Source organism: Crinia signifera, chromosome 1 (genome assembly GCF_055691185.1).
Source record: "Crinia signifera chromosome 1, ASM5569118v1, whole genome shotgun sequence".
NCBI classification, from domain to species: Eukaryota; Metazoa; Chordata; class Amphibia; order Anura; family Myobatrachidae; genus Crinia; species Crinia signifera.
The window spans coordinates 97,444,547-97,459,385 of record NC_139217.1 but is presented as its reverse complement, the minus strand read 5'-3'; the positions used below and the strand labels follow the sequence as shown (position 1 = coordinate 97,459,385).

At 41.8% G+C, this 14,839-nt stretch overlaps 1 protein-coding gene across 1 annotated transcript in view; it reads left to right on the top strand.

Moving 5' to 3' along the window:
• The window catches only part of TENM3 (teneurin transmembrane protein 3), a 2,716,013-nt gene that overhangs the window by 566,388 nt on the left and 2,134,786 nt on the right, over positions 1–14,839 (top strand). The window contains exon 4 of the mRNA XM_083170719.1: positions 4,091–4,208. The gene's annotated coding sequence lies outside the window, so the exon portion shown is untranslated. The remainder of the gene's footprint in view (positions 1–4,090; positions 4,209–14,839) is intronic.

Here is a 14,839-nt window from a genome sequence, read left to right as displayed (position 1 = left end):
ATGGCCGGAAACTCCCTATATGGAGATCCGACCGGCATTCCCTGTAACACGGCTGAACCTATGACCATTTAGCATCCCTTGATTACACTGGTGTTTTCGATTGACTCAATTATGTGGAAGCCTTATATACTGGGCTGGTGCACTCATTTATTGTGGGTCAGTCCAGGATGAAGGCTGGATAAGCCGAAACGGCTCCGTTGACTGCTACCTGACTACTTATGATGCTGTACTTGGGTGACTATGCTAACTAATGTCTCCTTGCCTCTCTACTTTTGCCATCAGTTGCATCCCAGTCCATGTGTGGCTAGAACCTTGGCCACATGATATGAAATAAATTACTTTTTACATCTTTAATAAGGAGTGCTGCCTCATATGTCTTTCTGACATGAAGTTTTCCTAAATTTTCCAAAGGATTCTGCACCCACCTACATCCTTCAGATTAATGAGTGCTACTCCCACAAGTTTTCCTATATACTGTATATATATATATAAATGATAACTGCTATTTTAAAATGTTGTTCATAGCTGCAGTAAGGTAAAAATTAAGGGGGTTATTCAGACCTGATTGCATGGCTTCAAATTCACAGCCCGGGGTTAATCGAATGACTGCATGCGCACGGCTCATATTCAGCATGCACAATGCCTCCTGCAAAAAAAAAAACTGCTACTTTATCTATGGTTGTACATAAGTTGATTGACATTTATTACATCTGATGGGGGCCGAGAATGGTTGCAAGCATGTGGAGCTTCCATCTTCCATCCTAGGAGCTCCCATCCTCGGCTGCCGGATACGGAGAGGGGGAGCATTGGTGTGCTGGTGTGCTGTTGTGCAGGATGGAGCGTGAGTTCTGAGTGGGGGACAGTGGAGAATGGAGCATGGGTGCCGACTTCCCCCAGGGGAGGATGCGTATTCCCCAGGCCTGGAAGAGATGGGCGGAACCACAGAGGGCTTCACCTTCAGCCATGGCCCCCCCAATGGTGGGATGCAGGGGATCTCTGACCAGGACCCATCCTGGCCAGCAGGAGCTTCGGTTACTACACCCGGCGGCAGAAACTGGGAATGAACCCTGGCCAAAGGATCCTTTGCAGAGATGGCAAAGGATAGTCCTGGGCTGTATGCTCTGGCCAAGACCACCAGTGGGCTGAGAGGGCCCATCTGCCCCCACTGGAAATCCCAGCTCTGGATGAACCCTGCAGTGGCCCCAAATGGAAGAGCCCCAGGGGAGGAGGTGTAGCTCATATATTGGGGGGCAGCAAGGACAGCCTATTGGCCTATTGAGGGCCAACTCCTGTCCCTGGCCTCACTGACTTTCACTGACTGACTCTCCCCCGACACACACATCCTGGCTTTCTCCATCAGGCACAACTCCAGCCAGGGCCCCTGACACACTGGCCCACCCTCAGCCCACAGAGGGACAGCCTCAGGATCCATCTATGCTGGCTGACCCCTGTGGTGTGCTGAAGGGGAGATGTTGAGCCCCTCTACTGCTGCCCTGTGAGTAGCAATGATTAAGATGGCACTGCTGATGGATGGCTAGGAACTGTGCCGCTCAGCCTAAATATGTTCTCTGTGTCTCCCCTGTCTTGTCCATCACCCTCCCAAGGTACCTACCTGGCTGTTGCAACGACCAAGTGTATTGTCATTGTTTACTTGTTACCTTCCTGCAATCCAAATCTAATTCTTAGTATACTGTACGCAAGCCAAATAAAGCTGATTCTGAATCTGATGAAGATGGCATATGGGAGTTGTAACTAGCTGTTTTCTAGGAGTGTTAGAAAAAACTGGCATGCCCAGAGGTTTGATGTCGTGTGACATCAGCTACGGCCCCAATTAGCCTGTTTCTATACCGCCCACCAATTAAGTCCTGAGCTATGCACAGACTACACACTGGAAAAATCATTTGATGGTGAACACTTGCAAATGGATTTTCTGCAAATCGCCAATTGGCCAAAAAATGTTAAGCCTTGCACAGCAATATGCTGCTTACGAAGGGCAGGATTTCACGACAATTACCTGATCGCAAGGCGTCCCAGTGATCAAGTCTGAACAACCTCCTAAATCTTTTTTGACTGTTGTGGAAAAAAGTTTAGTTTGGGAATCGTTTTTTATGCTGTATTAATAAATTTGCAGTTTAGCAACACAATATTTCTAACTAATGCAAAGTTAATCAGAAAAACAACTAAAGATGCTATGATTTAAGAATTATAAAGGAACTGTACTGTTTTATGTAGGTCCTTTTTTTATTTATTTTAAATCTAACCACCTATGATAATTTAGATGAAAACTATTTTTTCCACTATGTTATTAGAGATGATCAAAACAATTTATTTTAAAAGATTTTGTGTCTTTCATCAATTTTCAGTTAACATTTCAGGATGATTGCTCATGTGGGATTGCTTGCTATAAGTTCTAAATGTTTAAAGATGTTAAAATAACATCAACATATTTATATTAAACATCTGAAAAATTATCTTTTTTGATTGAATGAGAAATTAAAGTTTCTAAATTAATTTGTCTTTTTCATAGTATGTTAACAATTTATTGTCTGAAACTAGTAGATTTTCTCTTCTCTACCAATAATTATTTACAGTGTATATATTGTATAATAAAATGGCTTTCAGTGGAGGGGATTCCTGACTAGAAAATGTAATAGCTGGGTGACTAAACAAAATTAATATTTGGACAAGTGGAAACAGCACTTCAAGTGAGAAAATGTTGATACACTAGAATTAATTTTCACGTAAATATAAAAAATTCTAATTTATATTTGATCCTTTATAATGCTGTGTTTTTACACAGTTTGATAAAGGGATTTGTGGCATAGACAGCATATCTCCACATGAGAGTAATGTGGCTGATCCAGACCAGGTGTTGGAGCAGTAGAAGCCAGGTGTGTAATCAGCAGCACCTGTGATTTCCTGATATAAGTGTTTCCATGGCAAAGTGCAAATGCTCTTGATGGTGGTTTAGCTGCCCAAACAATAGGTTGGGGTGTGGGCTATGGTTGGAACCATTGGATCATTTGCAAAAGTCTATTTATGCTGTGATTACCTGTATACTGCTGCCTGTAACTACGCTAGCCTATGGAATTCCTCTGGTATGCTTTGACCTGCTTTATAAAATAAAGATCAAAGTCTTCATTTGAATCCCTGTGTATGTGATCCTTGTCACAGTATATACAGATCAAAAACTATTATACTTTATGCAAATGTTCCTGCTTGGAGAGCCATTCCTCTCCATATGTGCGTACACCATTCATCAATCAATAATTTTCAATATAATAGTGTTGCAATAATTTTTTAATTTTTGCAACATTTACAGCTAAAACTTAAGCAAACAATCCCATGTGAGAAATCATAGTGCAGTTTTATTTGAAGTTGATATAGATATACTGTAAATGCAGACAAAATGTTGTGGCAGTCATGGGACTTCTGTAAACTGTGTATGTTCTGGTATCATTAGCCTTAGTGTATAGTAGGTAAAGGATTCATTTTAATTACATCAGGACATGGCTTTGTAATATAAAGGACATTGGACACAATTCAGACCTGATCGCTGGGCTGCCAGCGTTTGTGAAGATGCGCCTGCGAAATCCCACCCATGTACATGGCTGCAAATACGTTCACAGCCATGCACATAGGGAGAAAACCATTTGCAACCACTCACCTTTGAATGATTTTCTCTCTCTAAAAGCCAAGACTTACTCAGTGCTGTGAAGGCTGTGGGGAGACATCAGTGGCCCTCCCTCCCAATGGCCGGGCAATGCCTGCGTTTTCCGAGACACTCCCAGAAAATGCCAGCCATCTGCATTCTGCCTTTCCATCAACTTGCAAACAGCTATCACTAGCTGTGATTTCAAAGATGGCTCGCGCTTGCACACTGCGGAACATTTGAAATCCGTGGCCCTTTGACAATTGCCCAGGCTGCAAATTCCCAGCCCGGCGAGTGGGTCTGATTGAGGCCCTTTGTAAAGGCAATGGACATTTTTAGAAAAGTTTGTATTTGACTTTGTACAGTACTATTACATAAGGGTACTGTATCACATTATTTAAAATAATTGAAAGACAATATTTTCTTTTTAAATTATAGGGTGAAAACCACAGGAAATGTTTGATACATTTTCACATGAAGAAACTTTATAAAAATTATATTTTCATTGGCAGTCGATATATTGGAGAAAATCAAACAGCATTGATGACAGCACAAAGTAAGATCATAATTTACCATACATTTTGATATCATCATGTTAGCTAAATGTTTATTTATATGTGAGATGCATTTCTAAAATTTATTTTGTCTACAATTATTTTTGGGGTTTAGTTTTGTTTCTCCTCCTGGTGATGGGGATGAAGTCCTTCATCTGGAAATGCATCCAACTTTCTATGTCAAATGAGACTGATTTGTAAACAAGCTTTGTATACACCTTCAATTATAGTTATGAATAATAATAATGATAATAATAATAATAACCATCATCTATTTAATTTGCACATTTCCCAATTGTTCCACATACTGGTCAATTTAATTTTCAAAGTATGTTAAAGCTCCTTATAGATTTATTTTTCTTTTAAGTGTAGCATTTATATATATATATATATATATATATATATATATATATATATATATATATATATATATATATATATATATATATACATTATACAGCATGAGTGTAGCCTTGTTTCCATCAAAAGTGTGGTTTAAGCTTCTAGTGTAAGTGTTTAATGTCACAGTGATACTCAGGTACAATGTACTGTTTAATACAGAATCTGTGGTAGAATAAACTACTCTTATCAAATGCTTTAACTTAATTAACATAATTACCACATTTGATCAAGAACATATGTTTTTTTTTTCTAGGTATATTGTCTGTATTGGGTTGTTTTTTTTGTCAACAGTCATCATTTTGAGATGTTGACATGACTGTGTTGACATAGTCATAATGTGGACATGGGGCATATAACATGAATACCATGTAATCGCTGACCATGTCAACATGAATAGAATGTTACCAAAACATTGACAGTAGTGCAGCAGCTTTAATCATCAGCTCTGTGTGGTCCTGCAGTCAATAGAGTTCCGACAGACTCATCTGTAGTGGTATGCTACCACTATTCCTAAACCCATACACCTTACAACTTAAACCTAACACCCCCCCCCTTGAAACCTAACCTCATTCCTCCTCTCCTGAAACCTAACCCCAAGCCTCCCTACCTCCAGCCTAAACCCAACCCTCCCCACCTGTAGCCTAACTATAATGTCAGCAATGTGCACATGTTGACATTGTGAACATGTATGTATTCTGTAGATGACATGTTTCATGATGATATTTAAAAAATGTGACATTGTATCTGTCAACAATGACTGTCGTCATTGTTATTGTTGACATGGTGATTGCATACAGCCTATATCTCCATTTTATGCATTTGTACACCTTTGATATGTAGTCACATCCTTATTGTATGCTCACAGTTGCTAAAGGGGCAACACAGTAATTAAACAAAGTAAGAATTGATACATCTTATTAAAATATATATTGTATTTTGTACAGTGCAGTGATTTTGATATGTATTTGTGTCCTGTCAGACAGCAGAATTGTAAAAAAAGGTACAGTATTTGCAAGTGTATAATCACACCTGGAAGGTTAGAAGAAATGACTCTGATTACCACAGTCCTGGACATGGAGCATGAGTTAAGGATGCATTGTACAGTATTCACACAGCATCTTCTTCTTTGGATGCAGCTACTGTGTGATAATAATGTATGTGATAATATGCTGAGGCTCTGTAAATACTGTAAGTACTTTATGACTTCCTGAGCTGCTGCTGTATCCAAAGATGCAGAATCAGAACCTTCTGGTTACTTAACATGACCTGCAATATCCACAGCGGAAGCCAGTGAAGCTGCTTCCAAGGATAAAGCCACTGGCTCCAGCATTCCCACAAAATGAGGCTGACAAGCTACTATTTTCTGGGAAGCTGCCTAATTCCACCCCTGGGCCAACCAGTAAACCGCCTGAGTGACAAGCTGCCGAACCTGTGGAATGTGCATATCTGACACCATCAGATATGCAGCTAAACCTTTGGGTTGTCTGCATCCTTGAATTATGCTCATGGTCTTGCAGAAAAAAAAAATTGTGCTCCACAAATTTCTGAAAAAAAAAGGGTGCAGGTACATAAGCAGTGTAAAATCAGAGTGAAATAGGTTTTGCAATTTAAAAAAATTACAACCATTTCAGTTTTTTTTTTACTTTATTAGCAACACACTTTTACAGACAATGCATTATGTTTGTTCAATTCTGTAAACACTCAAAGGATTTAAATGCATTTTATGTGTCTTGGAATTTGTAAAATGATACTTTTTATTTTCTCACCTATTTATCCTGTCTACAGGCGGTATTGGTAGACCATAAAACAAAATACAAATCTATAGAACAGCAATTGTTTGCAGGAAATTCTACGGGGACATAAAATTTATAGCTTTGCAAAAATGCCTTTAACCCCTTCCCGACATTTGACGTACATTTACGTCATGGCCGGGAGGTACTTCCCGACACATGGCATAAATGTACGTCATGAGTTTAAACTGTCACTGCGTCTCGAGACGCAGTGACAGAGGGACGATGTCTGCTGTCCCTGACAGCAGACATGTCCCTGCATGCCCAGGGGGGGCTGCGATGTCGCCCCCCCGTCGGCGATCGCTGTGATTGGCTGTTCAGTGTGAACAGCCATTCACAGCGTTTTCCTGTGTTACCAGCGAATCGGACGCTCGGTAACACAGGTGTCAATCACCGCCGGGCGTCAGGGGGCATGAGGGGGTCATCGGTGACGATGACACCTCACCCCACCCTCACCCCACCTGCCCCCAAGGCTGTGATTGGTCCGTGGGACCCACGGACCAATCACAGCCAAGGCGCGACATTTAAACTGACGGTGACTGCGCTGCAGACGCCATTCCGGTCTGGAATAGCGTGCAGAACGGTCACCGTGCCTGCCTGCCGTGAATACCGACCTGATCCTTGCTAATACTTACCTGATCCTTGCAAATACCTTACCTGATCACCTTATCACTGCTTGTAGCGTGCTGGACGCTTCCTGGATCTGACTTCCTGAGACTTCCTGCTGCTGCTGCAGTGTGATAGAGAGATAGAGAGAGAGATAGAGAGAGATAGAGAGAGATAGAGAGATAGTGACAGAGAGAGCTATATTTTGTGTCTGCTACCCCCCCTTTTTGGGGGTGCAGGGGTTTTCTATATATATATAACTGTCAGTGCTGCTGCTGCAGTGTCATACAGTGATAGATAGTGATAGATAGTGATAGATAGTGAGAGGTAGAGAGATAGAGAGATTTGTGTCTGCTACCCCCCCTTTTTGGGGGTGCAGGGGTTTTATTTTATATATATAACTGTCAGTGCTGCTGCTGCAGTGTCATAGAGTGATAGATAGTGATAGATAGTGAGAGATAGAGAGATAGAGAGAGATAGTGACAGAGAGTGATAGAGAGTGTATATTTTGTGTCTGCTACCCCCCCTTTTTGGGGGTGCAGTTTTTTTTTATACATATAACTGTCAGTGCTGCTGCTGCAGTGTCCTAGAGTGATAGATAGTGAGAGATAGTGAGAGATAGAGAGATAGAGAGAGATAGTGACAGAGAGTGATAGAGAGTGTATATTTTGTGTCTGCTACCCCCCCTTTTGTGCTGATCAGTATATCTGTGCTGATCAGCAACTTTTTGGGGGCGCAGAGGTTTTTTTTTTTATATATATACCTGTCAGTTGCTGCCAGTTGCACTGTCAGTTGCACCAAAGGTTGTGCACCTGCTGTCCCTCACTGGTAATCAGTGTCGCATCACTGATCACCTTTTTTTTTTTTTGTGAGTGCTGTGGGGTCTTTTTTTAATTTTTTTTTTACACACACTGATTTTGTGGGTGTCCTGTGGCCACTGTGCGCCGATCAGTGACGTACATCACTGATCAGCTTTTTCGGCACAGGGTTGATCAATTTTTTTTTTTTTTTTTGATCAGATTCCTGTTGCCTTTGAGCGCTGTTCAGTGACAGACGTTACTGACCAACATCTGTGCTCAATTTTTGGCGCAGGACCTTTTTTTTTTTTTTTTAACCCCTTCAATTTTTTATTTTTAACCCCTTCATTTTTTTTTTTTTTATTGGTATAAAGTATTTTTTTTTTTCTGCACCACATACACACTACATACCCCCCGGATTGAAATAAAGTTTGTACCCCCCCCCTACACTATACACGTGTTGAAACATTTCACTACCAGTAACACAAAAATAAAAATGGCATCCCAAATGTCCTCCCAAATGTCCTCCCAAATGTCCTCCCAAATGTCCTCCCAGTCATCCAGGAGAATGTATTCAGTGGAGGAGGCATATGCCATGCTTGCCTCTGACTCTGACACAGGCAGTGATGCAAGCGGGGAATTTGAAGGATTCGTCTTAAGCTCCTCTTCCTCCTCTGGTGATGAGGGACCCCCTCAAAGACGCCCCCGTAGATCAGCTGAGATTCCCCCCCCAATAATTGATCTAGTATGGACCCCACCACCAGACAATTTTGAGCCCCAGGTTCCTGAGTTTTTGGCCATGCCAGGAATCCAATTTGATTCCACAGGTCTCAGAGAAATTGACTTTTTCAAATTATTTTTCTCTGATGATTTTATAAATTTAATGGTGGACCAAACTAATTTATATGCCCAGCAGTTTATTGCTCAAAACCCCACGTCATCATTTGCTAGGTGGACCCCTGTAGATGCAGTAGAGATGATGACGTTTTGGGGTCTGGTGTTTCATATGGGCATAGTAAAAAAGCCAGAAATTAGGCAATATTGGAGTACAGATGTTCTGTACAGTACTCCATTTTACCGTATGGCCATGCCCCGGACTCGATTTGAGACAATTCTTAAATTTATACATTACACCGATAATGCACAGTGCCCACCCAGAGATGATCCCACCTTTGACCGGCTATTCAAAGTCAGGCCGGTCATTGATCATTTCAGTGCCAAATTTGAAGAGGTGTACATCCCTGAAAAATTTATTTGTATCGACGAGTCCCTTATACATTTTAAAGGAAGGGTTAAATTCCGCCAGTACCTTCCCAGTAAGAGGGCAAGGTATGGCATAAAAATGTATAAACTGTGTGAAAGCACCTCAGGGTACACCCACAGGTTTAGGGTTTATGAAGGGAAGGATTCAAGAATTCAACCGCCAGAATGCCCCCCCTCCCTCGTAGGTGTTAGTGGGAAAATTGTCTGGGATTTAGTGCACCCCTTCCTGGATAAAGGTTATCACCTCTATGTGGATAACTTTTACACTAGCATCCCCCTGTTTAAGGCCCTTGGTTCAAGAGGTACAGCAGCTTGCGGTACTGTGCGCAAGAACCAAAGAGGCCTCCCAAAAACGCACATTGCCCAAGTAATGAGAAGGGGTGAAAGCAGGGGAATATGCAACGAAAATATGTTGTTGGTCAAATATAAGGACAAGAGGGATGTCCTTATACTGACAACAATTCACGGAGACAGTACCACCTCCGTCCCTGTACGAGGTACCAGTACCCACACCTCCAAACCTAATTGTATCCTGGATTACAATAGGTACATGGGCGGAGTGGATCTTTCAGATCAGGTACTGAAGCCGTACAGTGCCCTGCGGAAAACAAAAATCTGGTACAAGAAGGTGGCCGTGTATATCATCCAGATGGCACTGTATAACGCTTACGTGCTATTCCGTTCTACCGGCCAGAGGGGGACATTTATGCACTTTCAAGAGGAAGTCATAAAGGGCCTAATATTTGGGAACCAGCAGGCAGAGGGCCCCAGTACTTCTAGTACTGGCCCCCGTATTGTACCAGGGCAGCATTTTCCTGATGAAATCCCCTCCACTGGAAAAAAGGGCAGGACACAAAAAAGGTGCAAAGTTTGCTATAAAAAGGGAATAAGAAAGCAAACTATTTTCCAGTGTGACACTTGCCCCGACAAACCCGGCCTATGTATAAAGGAGTGTTTTAAAATATACCACACATCTATGGAATATTAGGTTCATAATTTCACCGTGCTTCGGGGGTCTTGCTAATGCCACATAGCACCCACCATTCATTCCACCAGAATCTGAGCCGCAAAATCCAAAAATCACTCCTTCCCTTCTGAGTCCTGCCATGCACCCAACTGGTATTTTTTGGTCACATGTGAGGCATTGCCGTACTCGGGAGAAATTGGGGCACAGATTTTGGGGTGCTTTGTCTCCTTCATTCCTTGTGAAAATGAAAAATTTTGAGCCAGAACTGCATTTTTGTGTAAAAAAATGTAATTTTTCATGTTCACTGCCCAGTTTTATCAAAATTGGTGAAACCCCTGGGGGTTTGAAATGTACACTATACCCCTAGATGAATTCCCTGAGGGGTGTAGTTTGCAAAATGGGGTCACTTGTGGGGGGGTTCCACTGTATTGGTGCTTTGGGGGTCTTGCTAATGCGACATAGCACCCACCATCATTCCACCAGAATTTGTGCTGCAAAATCCAAATATCACTCCTTCCCTTCTGAGTCCTGCCACTTTTTGGTCACACATGAGGCATTGCCGTACTCGGGAGAAATTGGGGCACAGATTTTGGGGTGCTTTGTCTCCTTCATTCCTTCTGAAAATGAAAAATTTTGAGCCAGAACTGCATTTTTGTGTAAAAAAATGTAATTTTTCATTTTCACTGCCCACTTGTATCAAAATTGGTGAAACCCCTGGGGGTTTGAAATGTACACTATACCCCTAGATGAATTCCCTGAGGGGTGTAGTTTGCAAAATGGGGTGACTTGTGGGGGGGTTCCACTGTATTGGTGCAACATAGCACCCACCATTCATTCCACCAGAATCTGTGCTGCAAAATCCAAAAATCACTCCTTCCCTTCTGAGTCCTGCCATGCACCCAACTGGTATTTTTTGGTCACATGTGAGGCATTGCCGTACTCGGGAGAAATTGGGGCACAGATTTTGGGGTGCTTTTTCTCCTTCATACCTTCTGAAAATGAAAAATTTTGAGCCAGAACTGCATTTTTGTGTAAAAAATGTAATTTTTCATGTTCACTGCCCACTTGTATCAAAATTGGTGAAACCCCTGGGGGTTTGAAATGTACACTATACCCCTAGATGAATTCCCTGAGGGGTGTAGTTTTCAAAATGGGGTGACTTGTGGGGGGGTTCCACTGTATTGGTGCTTGGGGGGTCTTGCTAATGCGACATAGCACCCACCAAAATTCCACCAGAATCTGAGCTGCAAAATCCAAAAATCACTCCTTCCCTTTTGAGTCCTGCCATGCACCCAACTGGTATTTTTTGGTCACATGTGAGGCATTGCCGTACTCGGGAGAAATTGGGGCACAGATTTTGGGGTGCTTTTTCTCCTTCATACCTTCTGAAAATGAAAAATTTTGAGCCAGAACTGCATTTTTGTGTAAAAAATGTAATTTTTCATGTTCACTGCCCACTTGTATCAAAATTGGTGAAACCCCTGGGGGTTTGAAATGTACACTATACCCCTAGATGAATTCCCTGAGGGGTGTAGTTTGCAAAATGGGGTGACTTGTGGGGGGGTTCCACTGTATTGGTGCTTGGGGGGTCTTGCTAATGCCACATAGCACCCACCAACATTCCACCAGAATCTGAGCTGCAAAATCCAAAAATCACTCCTTCCCTTCTGAGTCCTGCCATGCACCCAAATGGTATTTTTTGGTCACATGTGAGGCATTGCCGTACTCGGGAGAAATTGGGGCACAGATTTTGGGGTGCTTTGTCTCCTTCATACCTTCTGAAAATGAAAAATTTTGAGCCAGAACTGCATTTTTGTGTAAAAAAATGTAATTTTTCATTTTCACTGCCCACTTGTATCAAAATTGGTGAAACCCCTGGGGGTTTGAAATGTACACTATACCCCTAGATGAATTCCCTGAGGGGTGTACTTTGCAAAATGGGGTGACTTGTGGGGGGGTTCCACTGTATTGGTGCAACATAGCACCCACCATTCATTCCACCAAAATCTGTGCTGCAAAATCCAAAAATCACTCCTTCCCTTCTGAGTCCTGCCATGCACCCAACTGGTATTTTTTGGTCACATGTGAGGCATTTCCGTACTCGGGAGAAATTGGGGCACAGATTTTGGGGTGCTTTTTCTCCTTCATACCTTCTGAAAATGAAAAATTTTGAGCCAGAACTGCATTTTTGTGTAAAAAAATGTAATTTTTCATTTTCACTGCCCACTTGTATCAAAATTGGTGAAACCCCTGGGGGTTTGAAATGTACACTATACCCCTAGATGAATTCCCTGAGGGGTGTAGTTTTCAAAATGGGGTGACTTGTGGGGGGGTTCCACTGTATTGGTGCTTGGGGGGTCTTGCTAATGCGACATAGCACCCACCAAAATTCCACCAGAATCTGAGCTGCAAAATCCAAAAATCACTCCTTCCGTTCTGAGTCCTGCCATGCACCCAACTGGTATTTTTTGGTCACATGTGAGGCATTGCCGTACTCGGGAGAAATTGGGGCACAGATTTTGGGGTGCTTTTTCTCCTTCATACCTTCTGAAAATGAAAAATTTCGAGCCAGAACTGCATTTTTGTGTAAAAAATGTAATTTTTCATTTTCACTGCCCACTTGTATCAAAATTTGTGAAACCCCTGGGGGTTTGAAATGTACACTATACCCCTAGATGAATTCCCTGAGGGGTGTAGTTTTCAAAATGGGGTGACTTGTGGGGGGGTTCCACTGTATTGGTGCTTGGGGGGTCTTGCTAATGCGACATAGCACCCACCAAAATTCCACCAGAATCTGAGCCGCAAAATCCAAAAATCACTCCTTCCGTTCTGAGTCCTGCCATGCACCCAACTGGTATTTTTTGGTCACATGTGAGGCATTTCCGTACTCGGGAGAAATTGGGGCACATATTTTGGGGTGCTTTTTCTCCTTCATACCTTCTGAAAATGAAAAATTTTGAGCCAGAACTGCATTTTTGTGTAAAAAAATGTAATTTTTCATTTTCACTGCCCACTTGTATCAAAATTGGTGAAACCCCTGGGGGTTTGAAATGTACACTATACCCCTAGATGAATTCCCTGAGGGGTGTACTTTGCAAAATGGGGTGACTTGTGGGGGGGTTCCACTGTATTGGTGCAACATAGCACCCACCATTCATTCCACCAGAATCTGTGCTGCAAAATCCAAAAATCACTCCTTCCCTTCTGAGTCCTGCCATGCACCCAACTGGTATTTTTTGGTCACATGTGAGGCATTGCCGTACTCGGGAGAAATTGGGGCACAGATTTTGGGGTGCTTTTTCTCCTTCATACCTTCTGAAAATGAAAAATTTTGAGCCAGAACTGCATTTTTGTGTAAAAAAATGTAATTTTTCATTTTCACTGCCCACTTGTATCAAAATTGGTGAAACCCCTGGGGGTTTGAAATGTACACTATACCCCTAGATGAATTCCCTGAGGGGTGTAGTTTTCAAAATGGGGTGACTTGTGGGGGGGTTCCACTGTATTGGTGCTTTGGGGGTCTTGCTAATGCGACATAGCACCCACCAAAATTCCACCAGAATCTGAGCTGCAAAATCCAAAAATCACTCCTTCCCTTCTGAGTCCTGCCATGCACCCAACTGGTATTTTTTGGTCACATGTGAGGCATTGCCGTACTCGGGAGAAATTGGGGCACATATTTTGGGGTGCTTTGTCTCCTTCATACCTTCTGAAAATGACAAATTTGGAGCCAGAACTGTATTTTTGTGTAAAAAAAATAATTTTTCATTTTCACTGCCCAGTTGTACCACAATTGGTGAAACCCCTGGGGGTTTGAAATGTACACTATACCCCTAGATGAATTCCCTGAGGGGTGTAGTTTGCAAAATGGGGTCACTTGTGGGGGGGTTCCTAACTTTTAGCATCTTATGGTGCCTAGAAACCTACATGGTGCCTAAAAAATAATCTCATAAAAAGGAGGCTCCAAAATCAAGTAGGTGCTCCTTCTATTATGAAGCCTGTGGTTTGGTCACCGTGCACACTAGGGCCACATATAGGATATTTATGAAAACAAAAGAATTGGGGGAATCAATTTTCAGTCACATTTCTCTAGTAAAATGTACTGTGTTCCTTAGAAAAATGTATTAAAATTGCAAATCTGCAAAAAAAAAGAAATTTTGAAATTTCACCTACACTTTGTTTTAATTCCTGTGAAACACCTAAAGGGTTAACAAACTTCCAAAATGCTGTTTTGAATACTGTGAGGGGTGCAGTTTTTGAAATGGCATCATTTATGGGGGTGTCTCACATACAAGTCCCTCAAAGTCACATCAGAACTGAACTGGTCCCTAAAAAAATCAGTGTTTGAAATTTTCTTGAAAATTTGAGAATTTGCTATTCATATTTGAAGCCTCCTAGTGTCCCAAAAAATTAAAAGGAAGTTGAAATAATGATGTCAACATAAAGTAGACATATGGTCTATGTTAGTTATTCACTATTTTGAGTGGTAAGATTATTTGTCTCACAAGCAGAAAATTTAACATTTTGCAAATCGCTAAATTTTCCATTTTTTCACGATATTTTGGTATTTTTCACAAAAAAACACAGACTGTATCGACCCAAATTTACCACTAATTTGAAGTACAATGTGTCACGAAAAAACAATCTCAAAATCACTGGGATAAGTAAAAGCAAAAAAAAGTTATCCCCACTTAAGTGAGACATGTCAGATTTGAAAAAAAGGGCTCTGTCAGGAACGCAAAAACTGGCTCTGTCAGGAAGGGGTTAAGAGAGATATTTCATTAAGTCCCTTGTGCACCTGTGACATA